Here is a 17,780-nt window from a genome sequence, read left to right as displayed (position 1 = left end):
CTCACACTTCTGTCTACTGTCCATAGAGAATTTGGGATGTGTGTTTTACCTTCCTCCCCAAGGGTCAATTCCAGGATGAGACTTGATATCCTAGAGTAAGTTTTTAAGATATTGCCTACTTATTTGGATAAAAATTGTCTATTTTAATCCTTTGCTTGCAATATATAAATTAATTAAAAATAAAACCTTGTGAATACATTTACCACAACTTGGGTCTTGTAAAAGAATGAAAGGAAGTTCTCAATTTTCGTGCTGAGTGTACATTTTATTACCTCAATAACAACAATATCTAGCATTTTATATCACTCTTACATGATATAAATATTTCATAAACAATATTGCATTTTGTCGCTACAATAACCCTATGAAATACGTGGTACGATATCATTAGTCTCACTTTACAGATGAGGAAATTGAGGCTCAGAGGGAGTTTTAAATTACTTGCCCATAGTGAAATGGCTAATAAGTACTAAAGTCAGGACTCAGTCTCTGGTCCTCTAACTCCTAGTTCTGGGTTTCTTTTTCCTCTTTTTAAAAAAGTGAGGTGAAATTCACATAACATGGAATCAACAATTTTAAAGTGTAAAATTCAGTAGCATTTACTACATTCACCATATTGTGCCATCTTCACCTCTGTCTGGTTTGAAAACATTTTCATCACCCCAGAAGAAAACTTATACCCTTAAGCAATCACTCCTAGACCCTGGCAAACACCAGTCTGCTTTTTGTCTCTGTGGGTTTACCTATTCTGGATATTTCAGAGAAATGGAGTCAGACAGTATGTGGTCTTCTGTGTCTGGCTGCTTTCACTTAGCACAATGGTTTTGAGGTTCATCCACATTGTCACATGTATCATTACTTCATGCCTTTTTATGGTTGAGTAATATTCCATTTTACGCATATACTACAATTTCCTTATCTACTCATGGATGCTTGAATTGTTTCCACTTTTTGGTTTTTGTCAACAGTGCTGCCAAGAACATTTGGACATTTGTTCAAATAATGCTAATTATTGCTAACAGGTATTTGGCTTGCTTCAATTTTTTGGCCATTATGAACATTGCTGCTATGAACATTCATGTACAGATTTGTGTGTGGGCATCTGCTTTGAATTCTCTTGTGCATCAACCTGGGAGTGGAAATGCTGGGTCACATGATGATTCTACGTTTAACTTTTTGAGGAGCTGCCAAACTGTATTCCACACTGGCTGTCCCATTTTACATCCCCGCCAGAAATGTATGAAGGTTCTAACTTATCCACATCCTCGCTGATACTTCTTATTTTCTGTTTTGTTTTTTAAATTATAGCCATCCTAGTGGGTGTGAAGTAGTAGTTTTTATTTACATTTCCCTAGAGACTAATAATGTTGAGCATCTTTTCATGTGCTTTTTGGCCATTTGCGTATCTTCTTACGAGAAATGTTTAAGTCCTTTGCCCAATTTTTAATCGGGTTGCTTCTATATTTCTTTAAAAAGATAAATTATGATTTCTCTCCTAAAATTCCGTATTTGCTTCCTTGGAAAATTTACCTTCTTGCTCCATAATACATAATTATGGAGGGAAAATATAGTTTTGGTATTTTTGAGATATTTTTATATTGTAGAGCTGTGTATGTGTATGTAAGAGGTGGTTGCCAGGGGCTTACCTGTGAATAAGATATAAAATTCTCCACAGGTGCTGGAGTTGATAACTGAAGCCCCAAAGGGTGAGCTGATCCATTTGTCAGCCACCGTGGTGCTGTCCTCAGCCTGGGAGCACCCTTCAGGTAAGGAGCCAGGGGTGAGTGATGGGATGGATGGCAGATCTGAGAATGTGGACTTCTATTTAACTTGGACCAGGAGAAAGAGGAGTTGCCTGGTTTGCTGCCCTGTGTCAGAGAATAATGTGGCACCTGCTCTGGAGTGAAGGTGAGGATGGGGGTGGCAGCCAGGTGGGAGTGGAGGGAGAAAGCTAGAGGCTCCTCTTACAGGGTTCTGACAGCTTCCTGGGTCAGAGGGTATTATCGCTGTCGGACAGCTGTCTAAGGGAGTCACGATCATTTTTATGCTGTTTGTATTTTGTGAAACTAATTCCCTTTTGTCTTTCTTGGTACTGAGTACAGCTCTTTGCAAGAGTGCCAGCCTGTCTCAGGTGTGCTAAGGGGAACCTGGGCAAAGGTTCTGTGCAGATTTGGGCCAGTGTTTTGAAGGGAAGCAAAGTGCTCCTGGAGCCAAGGGAGGTGGTGGCAGTGGTGGAAATAACGGTGAGAAGACACCAGAGGGAAGGAGAGGCTCGAGAGCCAGACTGCAGGCCGATTTCTCCCGGGACCCCTCCCTGACACACCTCTGTTCATCCCCCAGAAGGATCTAGTTCTTTTAAAAATGTGACTGGATAATACTTTGAGATATTAATTTACAGACTTTTCTCCTATTTGCCCCTTTCATTTCCCTCCTTTCATCAGATGATTGGCTCTGGTCCACAATCTCAGGAGAAGGAAGTGACTGGCTAAAAAGCGGAAGCACGCTATAAATTACTTGTTTTCGTGCTCCAGAAGTCTGAATATTTAGGGGAGCTTAGAAGATTTTGGGTTTGAACAAAACGTTTGGGTGAGAAAGGGCTTTCCTTTCACCTCAAAATTTGAAAAAAATTCTCTTGGGCTGGGTGGGAATGGGGAGAGCTAAGCTGGGTGCGTGGGCACGAACACAGACAGGAGTGTGGGTCCCAGCGCTGAAGGGACCGCGCCCTGCTCTCCAGGAGAGGCTGGGAGGTGGCGAGGCCCCAGGAAGGGAACAGTGGTGTTGGGGGTGCTGGGCTGAATAATGGCTCCCCCAAAAGGTCTACATTCTAATCCCAGAACTGGTGACTAGGTGACCTTACATGGCAAAAAGGACTTTGCAGATGGGGTTAAGGATCTTGAGATGGGGAAAATTATCCTGGAGTACCCAGGTGGACAGTATAACCACAGGATCCTTACAGGAGGGAGGCAGCTGAGCAGACTCAGTGAAGGAGATGTGATGATCTTACATGGCTGACTCTGAGGATGGAGGAGAGGGTCGTGAGTTGAGAAGGGCAGGTGGCCTCCAAGAGGTGGACAAAGAAGTAAACGGATTCACCTCTAGGGTTCCCAGGAGGAACCAGCCCTGCTGACACCTTGATTTTGGTTCGTGAGACCCATTTTGGACTTCTGACGTCCAGAACGGTAAGATAATACGTTAGAGTTGTTTTAAGCCACTGAGCCTGTGGGGGTTTGTTACAGCAGCACTTGGGAAGTAAGACAGCAGGGATGGAGGCAGGGAGGACTGGAGGCTACACAGTGCATCTCCTGCTCCCCAAGTGGGGCCCAGAGGAGCCAGCAGAGGAGCTTAGGACCCACGTGCAGGGGCAAGGGAAGCCCCAGCCCTGACCCTGGAGACTGGTGACCAAGGACCTGGTGGGCTCTCACATCCAGTGCCCTGGTATGACAGGAGCACCCCAGAATTTCCTGTTACAATCCTAGGGAAGGCTGGAAGCTCCCTCCAAGTGACATCAAATATCTATCACCCAGCCTAAATGGGCACTTCTAATATAAATAAAGAAAGTCATCATTCTCGCGCACTGAGCTTGGGGGCTGAAATTCCCACTCTGTACATAATGTTTTCATTTCAAACACTGTGGGCCACATGCTTTATATATGTATATTCTAGTTAGTTTTTGCAACCTGGTGAGGTAAGTATCCCTCATTATCCTTTTCATTTAATCCCGAAAATGTGGCAGATAGAAGATTTTTGCAATGAGAGGGACTATATTCCATTATTTTAAATACAAAAATTATAATGAGTTCCAGGCTTAGTGCAAAAATTTCAATCAATGTTCTCTTAACTGAACATCTTAAACATCTATATAACAATCCATCAAGGATTTCTGCATCATATAAAACATTAAGAACACCAATCATCTAATTATTAAACACAGCAGTGGATATCTTGTGTTTGACACACAATACTGTACAGTATTACGTACCAACTATATTTTCCTTCTACACTGAAATGAACTGCAATTAAATAAGCAATGCGTGTACACAATGAATGCAAATGACACCAAATGCGATCCTTTGGGGTAAATGGCTCAGGTACGACTGTGGTGCGCTCTGCAGCTTCAAGCCCACTCAGATGTGCAATATAACTTTTTCTCTGCCGTGTCTGTGAGATTTCCTCAAAACTTTGGTGACCATGTAATTCATGGTACGGTTGGGACAGTTTTTGTGAATGAAGGGGGAGCTGTTCCTAACTGTCTTGGGATGATAATAGTTGAAGCTGGAACTCTCTGGGACAAAGTGGGATATACGGCCATTCTACTGAGAGCAGTTCTACAACTTGGAAAATGCATTTTGCAAGTTTTATGGTAAATATTTGGATAGCAAGAATTCAGTATTTTCTTATCTCTGTTTTTCAGATAGGAGAAACCAGGACTCACAGAGAGTTAGCACTGGCCCAAGGTCACACATCATTAGAGTGGGAATTCAAACCCAGGTCTGGATGCTTTACGCTGTGGGTTTTGTGAGTGATTTCAAAGACTTTGGACTTGGACCTCTTTTCTGAGCCTCCAGAGAACTTGTTCCAGCCCCACAACATGCCTGGAGAGGCCTAGGGCAGCTTTTCTTCCAGTCCCCTAACTCACAACTTCAGTGCTGATGTTAAGGGGCTAATCTGAATGGTCCTTCATCTTGAGGGCCTGCTTCTACTTCAGGGCTCCACTGCAGCAGTAGAGACGGGACACGATCATTCCACTGATGAAGAGTCATTAATCCATTCATTCATTCTTTCAACTGATGTTCATTGCCTTTTGCTTGTAATCACAATTCTTGTCTTGACTCCTATATTAGTTTCCTCAGGCTGCCATAACAAAGTACCGTGAACATAACAACAGAAATCTATTCTCTCACAGTTCATTGGCCAGAAATCTGAAATCAAGGCTTCAGCAGGGTCATGCTCCCTTCAAAGGCTCTAAGGGGAGAATCCTTCCTTGCCTTGTCCAGCTCATGGTGGTTCCTGGTATTCATTGACTTATGGTAGCACAACTTCAATCTCTTCCTCCATCTTCATATGGCCTTCTTCCCTGTGTATCTGTGTCTCTACACAGCTTTCTTATAAGAACTCTAGTCATTGGGTTTAGGACCCTCCTAATTTGACATGACCTTATCAATTAGATGACATAATGTTTTACATTTAGATTTTTCAACACCATTATTATACTCATTGGTCCTCATTTAGAATGTCTCAGTGTCACTCCTGTGTGAGATGTGAGCGCATTCTGCCAGTCCGCAGACATGTGCTGGCATTTCCTGCTAAAGAGAAAATGGACCACATACTTCTTGCTTGTGCTTATAAGGTCTGAATGGGAATTATTAGGCCATAGGGAAGATTTGTAAGAGATAATGGTAATGTGATCATTTTATTGGTCATTCCGTTAGAAGGGAGGAATCCCTTAATTTTCCTTCTTTCATTGGAAGAACTGTTTATGAAGGTGTAGTTCAACAAGTCTGGAGGGCTATGTGAGAGTCATATTGGGGCCTCAGGGGCAAAAACCCTCTTCTTAAGGAAAAACTTGGGAGTATAAACAGATACTAATGGGGAATAATTAGGTGTGGTTATTTATGCCTGGAGTTATGAAAGAGAAGGAGCTCTGTATACTTAGGGCAAAAGAACACACTCTCCTGATGCAGAGAGAGGAGCTGGACTCGAGCTGTCTCTCTCCCTAGGTCACCAGCCCCATCTTCTACCCCTGCCATGGTCTCTGAGCACCATGAGCCACCTGCTGGCTTTGACCCTTCTGGTTTTGTCTCTGACAAACCTCCACATAGTAGGGGTTTGGGAACAATTCATTCATTCACCTGTACATTTATTTGTGTATATACCCTTGTTCATTCTTTCATTCATTTATGAAGGCACTCACTCACTCATTTGACAATGTTTCAACAAGTATTTGATGAAAGCCTGTATGTGCCTTGTGGCAGGCAGGTACTGACTGAGTGATATATAAAAATAAAGGTAGTCACAATCCTTGTTCTCCAGAAATTTATTGTTTTATTTGAGACAAATCTAGCTCATATTTTAGAGCTCAGTACAATACATGGCAGTTCAGAATGTCAGTGCCAAAAAAGTGGCCCAGATACTAAGAGCTATAGGAGCTCCTGGAAACGAGCCTAAGCAGTGGAGGGACTTGAGCAGGGCCCTAAAATATGGAGGATTTTGGCAGATATGGAACAGGGAGAAGGGACCTCAAAGCAGAAAACACAGAATAAGCAAAGGCAGAAGGACATAAATAATAACGGTGTTTATGAGGGAGAGTAGAGAGACTATTCTGGCAAGAGAGAACGGGCCATTATCTGGAGTTATGGGAGATGACTATCAAATTAGATCAGGGCCAGGCTGATGAAGGAATTTGAATGAAAGAAACAGCATATTGACTTTATTCAATATGGGTCTTGAGAATCACTAACACTCTTGAATAGAAATGATGATGTTGGAAAGAACTTAAGACAGTTAAGGATACCACCATTACCCAAATAGTCAGGCAGAGTATAGGGGGAAGGTGAACCCTGATAGGGCAACCTCCTTCATAGGCAGTGGGAATGGGAGAAGGAGCAAAGAGGGGTGATGTTTAATTTTTCTAATCATGTATGAAATATAGGAGAAATATTTGCATGGGTAAACTTGAGTCACACATGGTTTGCCAGTGAGAGAAAGCTTTGTGTGCAGTGGCTTCTTTAGAAAGAAGAATATATTGGCTCAAGCAACTAAACTGAAGGAAGGACTAAGGCTGTGGCTCACAGCAAGAGGGAGGATTTTGTTTACAACTCAAGTAATCTTACATAAAATTGAAGACAATCACTTTTACTTGTTCTTTGATTAATGTTCAAATAATTAATATATTTAACAAATTGTATCTTCATTAAACATTTAGAACCCACTTACATATCCCAATTTCCATAGACAATTTCAAATAAGAAGAACAAACTTATTACATATAGACATAATAATGCAATAATAACTAACACTTACGTAGCACTTACTATATGCCAGGCGCTGTTGTAAGTACTTTATATATATTATCAATATAATCCTCACAACAACCTTGTCAGATAGGTTGCTATTATCAACCCAATTTTAGAAGTGATAAAATTGACATCCATGGAATTTTATACATCCAATAAGTTGTACAGCTTGGATTCAAACCCAGTCATTCAGACTCCGGAGTTCATGCTCTTAACCACCACACTTCTATTATCTCTCAATCTAAAAAGAAGTTTTAAAAAAATGTATTCTAAAACCAGCATCATGCTTAATAGAGAATCACTATTAGTATGACTATTTAACAATATTTTGGTCACACTAGACAATGCAACTACACATGAAAAAGAAATCTGAAACATTGAAAAACAGGAGGTAAAATAATTATTTGTAGATAGTATGATTTTACAGCTGGAAAACAACAAGAGAATCAATAGAAAAACTACTGCAAATAATCAATAAGAGAATCCAGTCTCTCAAATCATTGTAAAATTAAATATAAAATTTAGTAATCTTCATATGTAAAAACCACCTAGATAGAAGATATAATGAAAGAAGAGTCCCATTTGGAATAGTAATATGAGAGCTAAACCTCTTCAAGATAAACAGAACAAAATTTATGCAAGATATACATGAAGAAAACTTTAAAATACTGAGAGACACAAAAAAGACAAGAGGAAATAGAAAGGCATACTATGTTCTTGGATAGGTTGTCTCAATATCATAAAGACGTTAATTCAAGTAACTTAGTTTAAAGATTAACTTGAACCTAGTAAAATTTCAACAGCTAAATGTACAGTTCATATAGGAAAAATATTCAAGCAAGTATAGCTAGGAACATTCTTTAAAGAAAGAGTAATGAGCCTTACCAGATATGAAAATGTGTTATAAAGCTACAATAATTGACAGCATGCTTCTGGCATATGACTAGTTAGACATGTTATGGAACAGAATGTGAAGTCTAGAAACACATCCAAATAAATTGTTTCAGGATATGATAAAGCCTACATTTGATTATTTAATAAATGGTGTTAGGACAACTGCACAGCCTACCAGAGAAAAATAAAATTATATCCCCACCATACAATTTGTATCAAAATAAATTCTAGATGTACTAAAGATTTAAATGTGGGAAATGAAAACATACCAGTACTAGAAGAAAAAAATGGGAGAATTTTTAATAATCTCAGAGTAAGAAAGGCTTTCACGATGCAAAGCTGTAAGAGAGCATCACTACTAATCTTATGGAAATAAAAAGGATTATAAGACAATACTATGTACAACTATATTCCCCCCAAAATAGATTATCTAGATGAAACTGAAAAATTCCTAGAAAGACACAAACTACCAAAACTGGCTCAAGAAGCAATAGAAAATCTGAGCAGACTTGTAACAAGTAAAAAGATTGAATTAGTACATTTAAAACTTCCCACAAAAAATATCCCAGGCCCAGATAGCTTCACTGATGAATTCTATCAAACATTCCGAGAAGAATTAATACTAACCCATTACAGACTATTTCAAAGACAGAAGAGGAGGGAAGACTTCTCAGCTCAACCTATAAGGCCAGTACTACACTGATAGCAAAATTTGACAGACATTACAAGGAAAGAAAACTATAAATTAATCTCTCTTAATAATACAGACACAAGAAGCCTCAACAAAATAATACAAAACCAAATTCAGCAACGTATAAAAAGGATTATTCACCCTGACGAAGTGGGATTTATCCCAGGAATACAAGGTTGGCTTAACATCTAAAAATCACATCAAGGTAACACATGGTTTTAATAGAACTAAGAACAAAACTACATGATCATTTCAATAGACCAGAAAAAGCATTTGACAAAATCCAACACCCTTTTATGGTTAAAAAAAAAAAACCCCAACACTAAAAAAACAGGAGAAGAAGGAAATTTGATCAAATTGATATAGGCCAGCTATGACAAATTCACAGTTAACCTGGTGAAAGACTGATTGCTTTGCTTTCCTCCTAAGATCAGGAAAAAGACAAAGCTGTCCACTCTCATTACTCCTATTCAGTATTGCCGTGGAGATTCTAGTCAAGGCAGTTAGGCAAGAAAAAGAAATAAAAGGATCCAGACTGAAAAGCAAGAAGTAAAGCTGTTTATATTAGCAGATGACATGATCTTGTGTAGAAAATCCTAAGGAATCCACAAAGTTACTAGCAGAACTCATAAATTTTTTTAAAAACTACTAGAATTAACTAAATTCAGCAAGGGTTCAGGATATAAGATCAATATACGAAATCAATTGTATTTCTATAAGCAGCAGTGAATAATAAAAAATGAAATTAAGGAAACAACTCCATTTATAGTAGCATCAAAAAGAATAAAATACTTAGGAATAAATTTAACAGAATAAATATGAGACCTGTAACTGAAACCCACAGAATATTATTGAAAGAGGTTAAAGAAGACAAATAAATGGAAGGACACCTTATGTTCATGCATCAGATGACTTAATATTGTTAAGATCACAACACTCCCCAAATTAATCTACACATTCAACACAATTCCTACGAAACCTCTAGCTGGCTTTTTTTTTCAGAATTTGACAAGAAATATAAAACTCATAGGAATTCAAGGGACCCAGAAGAGCAAAGAAAAAAAATCTTGAAAAAGAAGAGCAAAGTTGGAAGACTCACACTTCCTGATTTCAAAACTTACAACACAGCTGTAGTAATCCACAGTGTGGTGTTCACATAAGGATAGATACATAAATCAATGAAATAAAATTGATAATCCAGAAATAAACCCTTACATTTATAGTCAATTGACTTTCTACAAGGATGCCAAGATCATCCAATGGTGAAATAAGAGTCTTTTTAACAAAGGGTGCTCAGACAACTGGATTTCCACATGCAAAAGAATAAAGTTGGACCCCTACCTCACATCATATTAAAAAACTAACTTGAAAGAGATTATAGACCCAAATGTAAGAACTAAACTTTAAAACTTTTAGGAGAAAACACAAGAGTAAGTTTTTGTGATCTTGCTCATAATGTGACACCAAAAACCCAATGACAAAAGAAAAAATAGATAAATTAAAACTTTTGTGCTTCAGGGGCCGGCCTGGTGGCATAATGGTTAAGTTTGCGTGCTCCACTTCCGTGGCCTAGGGTTTCCCGGTTTGGATCCTTGGCACCGACCTACACATGCTCATCAAGCCATGCTCAGGGGCATCCCACATAGAACTAGTAAGACCTACAACTAGGATATACAACTATGTACTGGGGCTTTGGGGAGAAAAAAGAGGAAGATTGGCAACAGATGTTAGCTCAGGGACAATCTTCTTCACCAAAAAAAAGAAAGAAAGAAAGAAAAAGGCATAAAAAAATTTGTGCTTCAAAGAACATGATCAAGAAAGTGAGACAACTTTGAAAATGAGAGAAAATACTTGCACATTATATATCTGATAGAGACTTGCATTCAGAATACATCAAGCATTTAGAACGCCACCATAAAAACACAAATAACCTAATTTTAAAATAGACAAAGGATTTAAAAAGACATTTCTCTTAAGAAGATATACCAGAAGTCCATAAGCACATGAAAAGATGCTTAACCTCACTAGCATCAAGAGAAAATATTGATTAATTTAGTTATATAAAAGGTTTTGAATAATCTGCATTGCAAAAACCACCATTACAAATTTAAATAGCAAACAATATTCTGGAGAAAAGAGATGGATGACTCATATCCCAGAACAAGGGCTAATCTCCTTAACATATTAGGAGGTTTTACAAATAAATAATAAATTTTTAAAAACGCACTCTAAAGGGGAAAATAGGCAAAGGATATGAATAAAGATTTTTTTATAAAAAGAAATTTAAAAACAACATATAAAAAGATGTTCATTTTCAATAATAACTAATATAAGCATTATAACTTCATTGAGAAACCAATTTCACCCATGATATTGGCAAAGAGCAACAATTTTGATAACACTGTTAGTGAGAATTCAAGAATAACTTTTATGCATTGCTTGTAGAAATGTGTGAAGGGCAATTTGGCCATATATATGAAGATTACAAGTGTGACACACCCTTTGAACCAGCAATTCCACTACTGGGAATGTGTTCAGTGGAAGCTATACATACTAACAACCAGCTCTCCCAAAAAATTAGGGGAATGGGGGCCTTTTATTTGTAGACTTTGCCAATTTTAATGGTGTAAATACTTCCACCATGGTTAATTTCAAGCTATTCTTCTAAAATCAATCAGCTTTCAAAGTTCCCAAAATTTTAACAAATGGCTCTTGAAAGCCCATATGAGCCTGCCTCCGCACACCACTAAACGTTCATCAGAATATACAAAGGATATGTGTGCCAAATTGCACCATTATGTATCATAACAAAGATTTGAAGCAATCTAAATGGCCATCAATAGAGAACTGTTTAAATTAATGATTAAATCATAAAGTTATAAAAAAGGTTGAGAAAGCTCCTCTTTTTTTTTAGTAGATATGGAACAATCTCTAAGCTACATTTTTAATTTAAACGAACTAAGGTGCAGAGCAGTGTGTATCATCTAACGTTTGAGGGAAATATATATTCAGAGAATGTCTCTGGAAGGATATTTAAGAAACCAGAATCATTGATTTCCTCAGGGGAGGGGAAATGGGTGACTCACACATACACTGATCAGCACTCTGCTGAACACTCTAGATGTCTCTCTGCAGATCCCTGGAGTTCTTTCTCTATGTAGCTCTCTCCTGAGTCCTCTGTTCTGCAAACTGTAGCTGCCATGGGCTCCCCCAAATCTTGGCTCCGTCTCCTCAGATCAGGGAGTCTGCTGGTCACCTAGTTTCCTCGTTTGAGGCAATTGTAGAGCTCATCTCATTCACTTTCCATCTCTCAGGGGTCACTATCTTTCATTGCCTGATGGTCAATGTCTTGACGACTATTGTTTTATATATTTTGTTTGGTTTCTTAGTTGTTTTAGTTAGGAGGGTAAATCTAGTCCCTGTTATTCCATCGTGGCTGGAAATGAAAGTCCAATAAAGTTTTTAGAAAGGAATACATAGAATAATATATTCATGACTTTAGGATAGGGAAAGATTTCTTAATGAAGTATTAAGCATAGATCATACAAAAATGATTAAAATTTTGTATTAAAATAAGACCCCATAAGGAGCTAGCCCGGTGGCCCAGCAGGTTCTGCTTTGGTGGCCTGGGGTTCGCCGGTTCAGATCCTGCGTGAGGACATGGCACTGCTTATCAAGTCATGCTGTGGCAGGCGTTCCACATATAAAATGCAGGAAGATGGGCACAGATGTTAGCTCAGGGCCAATCTTCCTCAAAAAAAAAAAAAAAGAAAAGACCCCCAAAAGACAGTGAAAATATAAGTCACAGAAGGGGAGAAGATATTTCCAATATGTATAATTACAGACTGGTAAATAGACTATGTGAGAAGAAAAAAAAGCCCTGCAAGTCAAGATCTAAAAAACAGATAACCCAAAATAAAATCATGCAAAAGTCACTAATAGGCATCACACAAAAGAGAAAATCTATTTTTTTTTTAATGGTTGGCGCCTGTGCTAACAACTGTTGCCAATTTTTTTTTTCTGCTTTATCTCCCCAAATCCCCCCCAGTACATAGTTGTATATCTTAGTTGCAGGTCATTCTAGTTGTGGCATGTGGGACACCGCCTCAACGTGGCCTGAGGAGCGGTGCCATGTCTGCGCCCAGGACCTGAAGCGGTGAAACCCTGGGCCACCGCAGCGGAGCACACGAACTTAACCACTCGGCCACAGGCCGGCACCCAAGAAAATCTAAATAGCCAACCAGCATATGAAGTGGTGCTCAACTCATTAGTAATCAGGGAAATTCAAATTAACATCAAAATATCAAAATTTGCCACCAGATAGGCAAAAATTTTAAAAACTAACAATTCCATGTGTTAACAAAGTATGGTATAGCAAGAACTCTTTCCACTGCTTGTGGGAGTACAAATTAATGCAACTATTTTGGAAACAGTTTGACACCTTCTAGGAAAGTTTAAGATATACAAACTTGTTATCCAGCAAGTCCATTCATAAGTTTATACCATACAGAACCTCATGCATACATGTAACAGGATACAGATTCAGGAATGTTCATAGCAGCATTTTTCATTATAACCAAATAATGAAAACAATTCAAATGTCCTTCAGCAGTGAAACGGATACATTATGATATATTCTTACAATCCATAACATTAAAAATGATGAGCTGAGTCAATACAATATGGATAAACCTTACAAATACAATTTTGAGCAAAAGAAGCAAGATTCTAAAGAAAGCATTCAGTATGATTATATTCATAAAATTCAAAAACAGGTGAAATTTTATATTATTTAGAGATGCTCTCTTTAGCTGTAAAGGAAAACACTTAAATGTTTCCCTTCAAAGATAACTCATATCAAAGTGAATATTACATGAAATAATATATAAAAAGCACTTAATCCATGACTTGGCACCCAGGCTATGCTCAATAAATTTTAGCTGAAAGTATTTATCTTTATCCTGAAACCCAGTCCTTTTCCTGGCAAACAGCATGTGCTTGCGTTGGGGGTGAGTGGGTGTTTAGTTAACCAATTAACTCCAAGATAAGTTTCCTAATGATCAAGACAGTGACCTGCTACTTAGCCTACTTCTTATGGACTCTAAATGGCATATATTTCTCCTGAGGCATTTCTTTTTGTGTGAAATATATGTGTTCTTAATCATAATTATTGATTTCATATCCAGCTTTTTCTTACAGTCAAAGAGAAAATATATTTAGCCAAAGCAAGTAAATGTGCATTTAAGAGATCAGCCCAGACATATCTTGAAAGTGACTGGAATCAAGTTGCAAGAGAAACGGTGAGGTTTATGGTCAAGGGGAACATGAAGATTGCACAATGACTTTCCTGACGACACAGTCTATATATGGATAGGATTGTGATTCATAAGCATTTAAAGAGAAAAATATAATCAACATTGGTTTTTCAGCCAGAATTGAATAAGGAAACTGGTGGTGGTATAATTTTGGAAGTGGGAGGGGACAATAAGAAGAAAAGGGACTGGAACAATTAACCATCTGGGTCTACATGCCGTGTGTTCATTGCTGAGTCATATGTGTTAACTGGAGTTACCTCTAGGATATCAAACAGTAAGAGACATAAAATCTTAAATAACTTTTTTAAAAAATTAACTTTTTTAAAAGGCAATGTACGTAATGAGATGTAACATATTTAGAAGGCTTTCTATGTTCTAAATATTTTTCCAAGACTAACACATTGAATACTCATAACACTAGGGATTTATAGATGACGTCCTTGGGTCCTTCTGTATTAACATACAGAAATGTTAAGCAACGTATCAAAAGTCACATAATTACTAATTTAAGTGTTGGAGCTAGGTTTAAACCCAAATGCTCTGACTTAAGAGTTATAGCTACTAACTATACTGTCTGTCTAACTGTACTGCCTATTTTGACAGTGTATGTCTCCCTAAAGAATAAAAACCATGAGATTAGCACCTAGTTAGAAAGAATAATTAATAAAAATAGAGAGGTGGTGTGTCTAATTAATAAAACCCTTCTGTAAACCACATCATGAATACATAGATCATTTGGAGGTTTGTGTATTAGTTAAGATTGCACAGCTGTGAGCAAAGAGTGTATTTGTCTTGCTTAACAAGAAATTTGGGGATAGAGAATCCAAGGCTAGGATTGCAGCTCAGTGATTCCCAGGGACCTGGGCTCCTTCTACATTCTGGCTCTTCCCTCTTCAGCCTGTAGCTTCCTTCCTCAGCATTGCGAGATGACTTCCCTACTCATGGTGTTTGTGCTCAGTATGGAAGAAATGGGAAAGGGCAAAGGATAAAACTCAAAAGTCGAAAGGGCATGGCAGCTGAAGCCCTCTCTTCTTAAAATTTTTCACCCAAGGACTTCTGCTTATATTTCATTGGCTGCTTCTAAATCAACCCTAGAAAGTGAGAAGGGAAAAGAGGGATGCAAATGAGAGCTGGGCCAGCTAACTATTGGTGTGTGCCACGGGACAACTTTCTCTAGAAGCCAAAATTGTTAGTTAAGGCTCTGCTCCTAGGAGACACTGATGGTGGTTTCAGGAGGGAAGGCCAAGTACTGCTGCCCATTATCCAAGACATGAATAAACATTTGCTATAACCAGCCTGGGCTTGTCAATGGCAATGTTCCCTATAAAAAGGGACCCATAGGCAAAAGCTTCGTAGGGAGGGGATGTCTGCCTTTACTTGTTCAGCATTCATTCTCACTCTTCTGGTAAAGGCACCCTGGTTTTCCTTTGGAAAACTGTGCCTGTCCCAAGCTCAGTCTCTGGTTTGGTTAGGGCTCAGGGCTGGGCCTGGCCAGTCAACATACTCCCTTTCCTTGGTTGCAACTATTAGTTCAGGGATAGCTGGGTAACTCAAATTAGCATACTGAGACTCAACTCCAGAACTTTTGCTGGAACAATTGGGAAACATGTGATCATTTCCCCTGAGATTTTTATCTAAAAGAATAAGGTATGCTTGGAGCTGCTGGGGGCAACCACACTGCAGATTTTGCTTGAGATTAAAGTCAGAACAGAGAAAGGCAGAAAGTAGAGATGAAGAGAAAGACAGACTTCATGATGTTGTTTGAACCCCTGAATCCGTCTATACCGGAAACTTCATAACCTGGTTTTTCATATGGATATTATCGAAGCCTTTACAAAAAAAAAAAAAAAGCTGTTACCTGTTTAATTTCTGCCACCTGCAGTTGAAAGAGACCTCAGTAATAAAGCCAGACTACATCATCCCTGATTCTTCTTAACACCCTTCTCAGACTTTGGGGACAAATCACAGTTGTCCTCTATCTTCACATACACATACAGTCACTCAAATACTCACATCAACTTGATCCTCTCTCCTTTTTGTCAGGGAGAAGGGAGCTGAGAACCCCAAAGCACCCACCTTCACAACTCTGTATCTGGAAACGAGAAGACAAATAGTGCCCATAATCATATCACAAGTAAAATGGCATCTACACAAATGAAAGGAAACAGTGCTAAACATGTGTGTACTTCCAATCCACTTTTTGCCAAGAAAATATCATTTTGAAATGCTTGTACTCATCTTGAAAAGCACTTTTGGTGCTAGCCTTGTAAAGCAGCACAAGAAAATCTGTAAGAGATTGTGACTAACGGAAAGTCCTAAAGGTTTCAGAATAGTAGTGATGGATTTATTGAAGAAGTTTACTACAATGGTTGGCCTTCTCTGCTGGCTCCAAGACAAACATTTGTTTTGAGGAAATAATTGTGAGAAATGCTTCTGTTTGACAACATTTGCTTATGGAGCAAACATTTGATTTTGAAATCTATACTTAAACTATGAGGTGGCTGCCAAATAAAATACTTGTCTACCCAAACATATGTTTCGATTGAAAATGCTTGCCAATGTAGACAGACAAAAAGGAAATGCCCAAAACATGGTCAAACTTAATAATTCTAAAAGTCAAATTTTTACTTACTGAATTTTAAAAATGTTAATTTTCCAATCAATGTTCCAGTGTCACTTGTCAATTACTGTATTGTAAAAGTGGAGTAAGAGTGTATTATTGTATGATCATGCATAGTCTTTTTTTAGTTCTGTATAAGAATCTTACAGTCTTGTCAATGAAAAAATGATTTTTTTCCTTGAGTCTCAAGAGTCTTGTCATTTTTCTGTAGTTTCATTTTTTTTCTTTTGAAGGGGGATTAACCGTGATTAGTCTGTAAGAATCCTTGGGAAGTGTATCTGCCTATTCTAAAACATTTTCCTACATGGTTTTTACTTCAGAAGGATCTGAATTACTAGTCTTTTAAACTCCTCTCAGGCTTATTTCATATATATATATATTTTTTAATATATTTTATAGATATATATTTTTTCTTTTTACATAGTTCTTTACAGTTTAAAAAGAGTAGGTCAGAGAATCATAGCTTGTACCATCCAAAGGTAGGAAATGGCATTACCCAATCTAGGGTAAGCTTGGCTTGGGTAAGCCAGGAGAGTGTATGATGAAGGGGCGGACAGGCTTCCTAGGGTTCCCACAGTGTGTTTAAGAGCCCCTGTGAGACCGGGGGCCCTGTTTCCTCAGGATGCCCTGGAAGGAAGGCCTCAGGGGCCCGTCATTTATGGAGTTAACTGGAAGCCTTCCTGACTCTAGAGACTGTTGCCGGGCACTTGGGGGAACCCACCATGAACTAGGAACCACCAACCCTCAGAAAGTGAATCAACCATAGCATATGTTCCCAGCTTCAAACACAGGCACCGCAATATGCTTGCCTCATCCCGACTATAACTCGAGGCCTACAGGCTTCAACTAATTTGGGCCACAATCTGGTGACCAAGTGCAGACTGTGTTAGAACCAGGTAGCATTTGCTAGAAGAACTTCAAAGGAGACTGTCCCAAAGCTCCTTATGGTCTCTTGCACATGGTAGGTGCTCATTAGATGTTATGTATAGCTGTTAATTTGTAGGTAACATCGACTGGGCTTGTGTATTCTTACAGACTCCTGGAAAAATGGAAGAGTACATTTCTGGGGAAGGGGTGAATAGGAAGGAGATAGTGAAAGGAATACCTGAGTTTTTGAAGGGAAAGTTCTCCTTGTCTAATTATTTTTTCTCCTTACTTGTCAAGACTTAAAAAAAAAAAAGAGCAGCTGTTTTTTACTCAATGGCTATTCATTTAATCTTTATGTGACTGAACTTCCCTGATATGTT

The 17,780-nt window shown here is 38.4% G+C and overlaps 1 long non-coding RNA gene across 1 annotated transcript; it reads left to right on the top strand.

The window, feature by feature from the left end:
- The first annotated feature begins 1,674 nt into the window (after positions 1 to 1,674).
- LOC111767827 (uncharacterized) lies at positions 1,675 to 6,033 on the top strand. Its single transcript, XR_002799697.2, has 3 exons — positions 1,675 to 1,766; positions 2,957 to 3,179; positions 4,412 to 6,033. It is a non-coding gene; the product is annotated as an uncharacterized lncRNA (long non-coding RNA).
- Positions 6,034 to 17,780: the final 11,747 nt, after the last annotated feature.

This window comes from Equus caballus, chromosome 14 (genome assembly GCF_041296265.1).
Source record: "Equus caballus isolate H_3958 breed thoroughbred chromosome 14, TB-T2T, whole genome shotgun sequence".
Taxonomy (NCBI): Eukaryota; Metazoa; Chordata; class Mammalia; order Perissodactyla; family Equidae; genus Equus; species Equus caballus.
The sequence above is the reverse complement of the archived record's forward strand: the minus strand, read 5'-3'. Positions and strand labels throughout refer to the sequence as shown.